Source organism: Anthonomus grandis, chromosome 22 (assembly GCF_022605725.1).
Source record: "Anthonomus grandis grandis chromosome 22, icAntGran1.3, whole genome shotgun sequence".
Classification (NCBI taxonomy): Eukaryota; Metazoa; Arthropoda; class Insecta; order Coleoptera; family Curculionidae; genus Anthonomus; species Anthonomus grandis.
This window is the reverse complement of record NC_065567.1, coordinates 45,820,482-45,829,181: the sequence shown is the minus strand read 5'-3', so window position 1 is coordinate 45,829,181 and position 8,700 is coordinate 45,820,482. Positions and strand designations below refer to the sequence as shown.

Sequence of the window (8,700 nt, the reverse complement as noted above, 5' to 3'; positions counted from 1 at the left end):
AAATATTTTAAAAATGCCTGGATTTTCGCGTAATATTTTGGGACATTTTGTCGCAAAACGACGCAGTTCTCACGAAAGTCAGATGTTTACTGTTTACTAATCCCGTCCTCGGGCCGGCCGGGGCGCATAGAGGTAAGTAACACGCGGCATCGCCATTCGGGAGGCCGTTCGCATTTTTGAATGTAACACGCGGGCTGGCCAATTTACTGGCGATATCGAGTGCTACTTTGCATTAGACTTTTTACTGCGAAAAATGGCTGATTCAACATGGAAAATGCAGTCATTATTTGTCTTCGTGATTTTACAAAGGTAGCATATTTTATTGTATTGATTTTATTAATCATGGATTTGTCGTGCTTACCAGATGGGTATTGTTATTTAGAACAAAATAATTTGTTGCGTTGCAGGTTAAAGAATAAAGAAGAAGTAGATGTAAGTAGCATTAATAATAATTAAGTTTACTCTTACGACTTAAGAATTAGACTTATTGTTGTCCCATACATATTTGAGTTGTCCTTGTCGGCTCTTTGTCGGACTAATTTGCCGACAAAGAAAAGTTTGATAATTATTGAGTCGTCATTGATTTTGTCGTTCTAGGCATTATTTTAATACCCATTTAATCAAGGAGTTTTTAGACTTGTTTACGATTTATGTCATTTAGTTTAAATGGTTCAAGCAACATAGATCCCAGGGCCTTCTTTTATATTTTGTCATCGTTCATAACGTTTTTGTGCCACTGCGAAATTGAAATATTTAGGAAATATTTCTATATGGTGTATATTAAAAACATTTTGGAAAAAGCATACGTGTTGTCTCATAATTAAATAATTTGACAGTCGGCTCTATATAAAAAATATTAATATTAAGTCAAATTTTCCTAGTCGAAATGTCAACTACCACAAAGATACCGAGTGATTAAGCTAATTTAAATTTTGTTTACACATTATGTAATTATTTATTAATTTTAATGATGACAATTGAAACGCCTCCTTCATTGGCACGATTTAATGTCTTTAAACGAATTTATAATTGCCATTTTCACACCAGAGGTGGAAGAAAAATTTCTGAAAGTAATAAGAAAAAGCGCTTTTTGCGCTTGAGCTTTTGAGCGCGCATAATGGCGTCGAAAAAGACCACCGCCATACCTTATATAATATGTTCAGGCAGTTTTAATGTCATCCAAAGAAGAAGATGTTCAAGAAAATATTAAAGTCTTTATAAAATCTTCCCAAAATTATTCAAAATTTAATAAATATATTGAAAACTATTTGGCGCGAAAGGAGTTATGGTGTCTTTTTTACGGCAAAAATCTCATGACTCGGGGCACTAATACGAACAATGTTGAAATAATGTTTCGGCTGTTTAAAGATATACCTCTTGAAAGAACAAAGGCCTATAGTCTTACCCAACTAGTAGATTTTATAACGATTAGCATTAGTAGGTATTATATACAAAGAATATTAGATGTCATAATGGGAAAACTTGATCGAACAAAAATGTTAAAGTTATTGCCAGATTGCAAGGATGTAAATAAAGAAAACATTACTGAAGTAGTACCTGGCAACTTTCAATATGTAGTTAAAAGTAATTCTGATCCCACTCTAAGTTCTTTTGTGGATATGAGTATCGGCATCTGTTCATGTCCGGTTGGCACTCGGGAAAGATCTGTAAACATCAATCGGCAATCATCGATGTATTTAAACTTGAATCTGCATATAATACACTAACCCTTTGAAGCAAAGAAATATTATATAATATAGCTACGGGAAATGACGCACCACCAATTTTTTTTGTTCCTTTGTTAGAAGAACCTTGTCTGGAAAAACCTCAGGCTGAACATCTACCATATATTGGGCTCTTAGATACTTCTGAAGCTGCACCAAGCAATCAACAACCACATTCAATAGAATCTACTACTAAAAGTGTTATATGAAACTAAAAGTGGATATTGAGGATGGTTTTGATGCAAGAGAAACAGGGGAGAAATTAAAAGAATTTATTGATCAATTCAAAAACACACTACTAAAGAATTTGGAAGACGATCCACAACACTTTCAACCGGCTATAGAAGCATTAATGAAAAATTACCACTCGAATGCTAAAACGCCACTTCAACTATTAAGTTTATTGCATACCTCTTTTAAAAACACAATATATAAGCCAAGTCATCCACCAACAACTAGAAAGGAAAAAAAATATCAGTGCAGCCTACAGCCATAGCAAGAAGACATTCGAAATATTCAGATATGGCTACAGTGAGTATGGCTATTAAAAATCTGAAAAATATGTTATGAGGTATTATACTAATTCTTATTTTCTTTAGGAAAAAGAAGATTCCAAGGAGGTAAAGGTAAATGGGGAAAGAAAAAGCCAGTTGCAGCGAATGTGGTGCATTCGCTTGGCAAATGTGTCGAAAACAATAAAGGACTAGGTGACAGAAAAATAGCGAATTAACTATTTCCTTTTTTATGATTATTACACTTTCAATTTCATTTTGTTAATAAACTTTTTTTTTAAATGGTTATCCTTTTTTTTACCGACTTTTCTAAAAGCGATAAAAGAAACTAAATTTTATAGTGGTCCATTTCATAATCCATTTCATAATTATATATATATATATTTTAACCCACATAAATTCGTCTTACAATACTGAGCTTACAACTAACTTATTCTACAGAATACAATTGAATTTATAATATAAAAATGATGATTCTGCTCCTGACTAAGCTGCTTCTTATCGGCGACTTCTTGGAGTTCGCAAAAGGCGTGGAGTTGCCGTGGAACTAAAGCAACAGACGCCTACTCGTTGTAATGTCAGAATTGTGAAATTAAGACATCACTATTTTTCTCATATAACATATATATATATATATATATATAAAATAAATATCTCTTAATATTACAATCTTTCTCTGGTTTTTTTTATCCGTATAAATCAATTACTTAGATATCTCTATTCTTATAAGTTTAGCCGCAAATAATAAATGCATCAAATAAGATCAATAGGGTACATAAACTAGTAGTTTTATTATTTGACATTTTTTAATTCTTGTGACATGAAAAATAGCGTTAAATATTTTATTAACCATTTTTCTAAGCTTATTCCAATACAATTTATATTATTGTGAGAAATGTTTACAACTTCTGCGCAATGGCGATGCCAGGTGTCACTTACCTTCATGCTGCCAGCCCGCGTGTTACATTCACAAACACGAACGGCCTCCCGAATGGCGATGCCGCGTGTTACTTACCTCCATGCGGCCGGGGCGGTGCTCTGTCGCAGGCACTCGTACACGTGCGACGTTGCAAAATTTCGCCTCTATGCGGTTTCCTATAAGTAACGAACGAAAACACGATCTGTACACATCCTGAGCCATGTTGAGCTCTATCTAATGCAAGAAAAATGAGCACAATCTGGCAACGTTGCAAGGCGATCACCAAAAGTTTAACTGCATAGTAAACAATGGAAATCGGAATCCCAGATAATTGTTATTACAAATATGCATATACAAATATGCACCACCAAAAAAAAAGTAAACATGGAAATATGCACTTATTGTTTTACAAGTAAAAACATAAGAATAATAGTTGCCTTCAATAGCCGGTAAAGATTGCACTATAATTATTAACAGAATATCCTTTTTACTTATTAAACTTTGCAAAAAATTCTACTTCTAAACATTTTCAAAGAGTAAATAATAGGTAGTTTGATGTTTTACGATCAGCAGCGTTGCCGTCAACCAGTGTGTGAGTAGTGTGAGTAAAAGTTAATAGGTTGTTGATTTTTGTCCCTTAAATATTGCAAATCACGAGACAATTTTACCACTAACCAAGACTCTTTATGTTACTCTCGAAACGTGTTTGGCTAACGATGTTAGCATCTTCGGAAAAAGAATAAAACTTACGAGTTTCGTCCTTCTCGTGAATTGGGTGTCACACCAAAGGTTCCAACCATAGGATTTCTTAAGTACTTGCAAATACTTAATCGAGCATTTGGCTTAACAATTATAGATTTAAGAATTGCGAGGGCAAAGGCTTTGTCTTTCGCTGACCACCTGCAACCAGAACGTTAACAATTTGCATTTAGAAGTTGAGAATTAATGAATGAATTTAGTTACTTCATTATCTTCTATAAGTTGAAACCTCCCATCCTTATAAAGATACTTCCATCCTTATAAAGCAATATGTGCTTTTTATTTTTCAGAAGTAACCTCAATTTTAGATAAATTGTTCATAGTGGATTTATGGATATGATACATAATTTTCTGCTTACAAGTTAAGCTATATTTCAAAAGATCCTAAGCCTTGACTCAGAGGAATTATTAGAATAAACTTTGAAAGTTATTGCAATTCTTTAATGGACGGACCTGGTATAATTCCATTCAAGTTATATATTATATCCCTATTTAACTTATAAGAAACTGTACAATACCAACCAGCTTGCCGAGTCATCATTTTGCCTTTTCCTATTTTCAGCATTTTATAAGCTTTAGCTTTTATTGTACGTAAATTTATTATTTAGTCTAGAATTAACTCTGTACTGTATAAGACATATCTAATTTGAATAAAGTTTTTTTTAAAAACAGAGTTCCGTAGTATCGTTATATAATTTTTATGCTTTCTTTAACGTGGGGTTAATACGAAATGTGAAAAACACATTTATATAAGTGCCTAGATAATTAATAACGTAGATATTCTTACAGAAGGGATATGTATCTGACAGCTATGTCCTAGTTTTAAATTCAGACAGAGAAATAGACAATTTTGTTGGTGTATAATGGAAAATATCAAAATCTTTGAAAACAAAAAAGTAATAAAAACAAATAGAAATAAATTACTTAAATACATTTTCAAAACAAAGACTGGTTTCTTTTCAAGAAAAAAATTATTTTTAAATAACTAAATTTTCTTACGAGCTCATGTTTTTTCCATTCATTTACCCCATGTGGTCTCCACCGACAACAAAGAACTCTATGTCTAGAAAACTTTTTCCGTTCCAAATTCTATGCCTAAATTCCACAAAAAATTAACTTGTAACTTAAAATCACTGTAATAAAACGCCATTAATTTCAGAAAACTTTTCTTGACCTATAAAGCCATCCCAAGACCATAGGTCAATACTTCGTTATTTGAGGAGCGCCCAAGCAAAAGCAAACATATGATCAAATTTAAAAAAATGAGTTAAATATTGGATCGCTTAGTAATGGTAGCCACATGCACAAAACTTAAAAGTAACCTAACCAAAAGCAAATAAATCCGGACCATTTCATATGTTAAACATTGCTGGCCTAAGCAAAAACAAACAAATGCTCAAGTAGCGCCCGATCAAAAGCAGACATATGTTACCAGCCAATCAGAATCCGGTAAAATTGATCAGGTGACGGAAGTTTGATTTACGCGCTTTGGGGCTAGAGGTTCGTTTGATGTTTTTATTTTTCACGTGTTTTTGTTTTGAAACAATAGTCAGTACGTTTTTCTAAAGTACCTATTTAAGTAAATAAAAGTGTGAGTGTTAAGTTTTTTGGTATGGAGGAGATTGACGAGGCTTCAGTGACAGTAAGGGAAGCAGCAAAAGGTAGCAGAAAGAAGCAAAAGAAAGAATCTAAGCGAGAACAAGCAAAAAAAGCGCGGATTAGTAGACCTCTGGGTTCCAAGGTTTTTGTGGGATGTACTCATAATTCAGCACGCTTTTCATGCAGTAAAGTTCGTCCTGGTGATGCCTTGTTAATTCGTGGAAAGTTGCAATCGTGTGGGAGTAAAGTTGCTCAAGATAACAAAGTTGCGAATTGGATAAGTGTCTCAGATATTAAAAAGAAACATAGAGATCAAAAAAATTGTCGAGTTAAACCTCACTCGTTTAACGTTAAATATTGTGTGCCAACGCAGACAGGAAAAACTGTTACTGTGTGTAAAAAATTATTTATGCATTTGACTTATTTAAAAAATAATAGATTAAATAACCTTTGCAAATTAATGAAATCTGGAGAGTGCATTGCAGAAAGGAGAGGAGGTAATCGTGTTGGCCATAAATCATTTAAAAAAAAAGGAAAAAGTGCAAGAGTTCATAGGAAATTTAAAAGGTAGCGAATCATATTATAATAGAAAAAAGTCTGTACGAATTTATTTGCATAGTGAACTGACGCAAAATAAGCTGCAGGCAATCTATAACGCATCTATTGCTCCTGAATTTCAGGTGTCTAGGACAATGTTTCAGAGAATTTTTTCACAATTTAACATTGGTTTTAAATTGCCTGCTTGCGATGTTTGTACATACTGCACGAGGCTATCACTGCAAATAAAAAGTGAAAAAGATGTTGCAAACAAAAATAAATTGCAGCTGGAGAAAAGAGTGCATAAAATGAGAGCAGCTGCATTCTATTCTCTGCTACGTAAAGATGATAACGAGGATACAATAACGTATTGTTTTGATTTGCAACAAGTACAGCCCTCACCAAAGACACCGATCCAGCAAGCGTTTTATTCTCGTCAAATTAGTTTTTACTGTTTCTGTGTTGTTGACCAATCCTCCAAAGAACCATTTTTTTATACATGGACAGAAGATCAGGCTGGTAGGGGATCACTTGAAATATCTTCAGCCTTATTAGACTTTCTTGAAAAAAATATTCGAATTTGTGGTAAAAAAAACGTTAGATTGTTTTGTGACGGAAGCGCAGGACAGAACAAAAACAATATTGTGCTTCATGCTCTGATGGCCTGGTTGTTCAAAAATAGTAAAAGTTCTGTCCAGAATATAACTTTGTATTTTCCAGTTCGAGGCCACAGTTTTTTGCCTGCCGACAGAGTGTTTGGAAGGGTGGAACGAAAATTGAAGAAACTGACCACTATAGTTTCCAAGAAGGAGTATTTTGAAGTTTATGAAATGTTTGGAACTGTTCGTACTCTCGGCGACTGGGTTTTTAAAGATACTAAGGCACTTACCGCAATAATAATTTAGACAATATTAGCAACTTAAAGCGAATAAAGATCCTCAAAAAAAAAAAGGAAAACGTTTTTCTGTTTTAGTACATGGTCATATGTACCACAGATTTGATTAAGATACATCGCCTGCTACACTATTAAAAAGAGGAGTGTCGTCTCAGAAAGCTTGCTCTTATGTTATGAATCAGATTCCTTTACAACACGCAATAGCAGGCCCGAAAAAGAAAGATGTGGATTCCCTTCTAACTCAACTTTATGGTAAAACATGGAGAGAATGTGAAAGTTTTTCTGCTAGAAACTGGTATTCAAGCATCCTTGATGATGGAGCAACCCTGCCAGAAGTATCGACAAGCCGATCCTGGTAGCACCGTGGGCAAAGCGTTCACGATGCAATCGTGTGGTCTCGGGTTCGAATCCCGGCATGTGGGCATGGTTGTTTGTGTTTGTCTTATGAAAACAAAACATTGTGGTTCGGAACCCACGTTAAACTGTAGATCCATAAACAACAATATTGGGCGGCCGTCGAAATACGACGCGAGTCCATTGTATTTGAGGAAGAAGAAGAAGTATCGGCAAGTTCAGAAGAAGATACCGCAGAATGTAACTGCTTAGACGATGATCTTGGTGTGCATATTTGAAGATAAATAAAGTTGTGTCTGCTTAATTTTTGTTTTATTATAAAGATTAATTTTAACTATCAGCTTTGGGAACCTGCGAAAACAATAAAATATAACTTAGCAAAATTAAATGGTTTAAACAAAAGCAAATATCTCATTCGATAGTCTGATCAAAAACAAACATATTATGTTAAACCCAATCAAAACCAAACAAATGGATAATAAAAATGTAAATAAATCTTTTAAAAATAAAATATAATTTGAACTCTTTAGTTTTATTTTGTTGTTAAATGGTGAAGGTCAAGGTTTTTTATTTGTTTGCATCTTTTAACATTCTACAATTCAAATAAAAACATTTTACGAGTTAACTATTCGAATATGCCAAACTCCTTTTTAAAAAATACAATATTTATTTCGTACAAACTTAGCGTAGCTACAATTTCAACTAACTAACTAAAAATTACAAGTGGTGGATATTTATATGAGTAAAAAAGCAAGTTAAGCATAAGCAATGGTCAGCATTCTCCATAAGGGACTGTGACATAACTCCTCCACCCCTAGTGACAGCTCTACCGCTAAGGAAGCTGGATCGACTGCTGGTTGTCCTCTTGGCATTCTTTCTGGGCACAGCACACATTTTTTCTCAATTTGGCATAACATAGGTAGCTAATCCCAGTTACCAACATGATGTAGATAAGGATTGTCCAAAATGAGGGTACAGCGGCTACTCTGGGGAATTCTAGTGAAGGGTCGATTGCAACTATCTGGCTCTGCAACTCCTGAAGTTCATCTAGCTTTACATCGGTTGATGTGAAACTTAGGTTTAGTAGTGGCAATGGTTCATTGATCTTGTTTAGATCTGGAAACAGTAGTGGTTGTGGGCTGAAGTTTGAGGGTTTATCATCGTTAGTAATGATAAGTTCGTTGACCTTGGCCAAACAGTTGTTCGGAATATTAACCATATAGGATCCCATAAGCTGAACCTCTTCTTCTTGTGCTTGGCATTTCAGTAGAACTAGTGCTTTGGTAAGACAAATAACCAGTTGTTTGAGCTAGCTAACTGGTTAATTATGATGTGGTTAAGAACGACTTGTATCTGGCTACATATGGAAGTGCTTTTGACATAGGACAGCAGTTGGACTTC

At 34.2% G+C, this 8,700-nt stretch overlaps 1 long non-coding RNA gene across 1 annotated transcript; it reads left to right on the top strand.

Annotated features, from left to right (window-relative positions):
• Positions 1-352: 352 nt before the first annotated feature.
• Positions 353-2,425, top strand: LOC126749107 (uncharacterized). The gene is made up of 3 exons (XR_007664885.1): positions 353-432; positions 1,806-2,255; positions 2,324-2,425. It is a non-coding gene; the product is annotated as an uncharacterized LOC126749107 (long non-coding RNA).
• Positions 2,426-8,700: the final 6,275 nt, after the last annotated feature.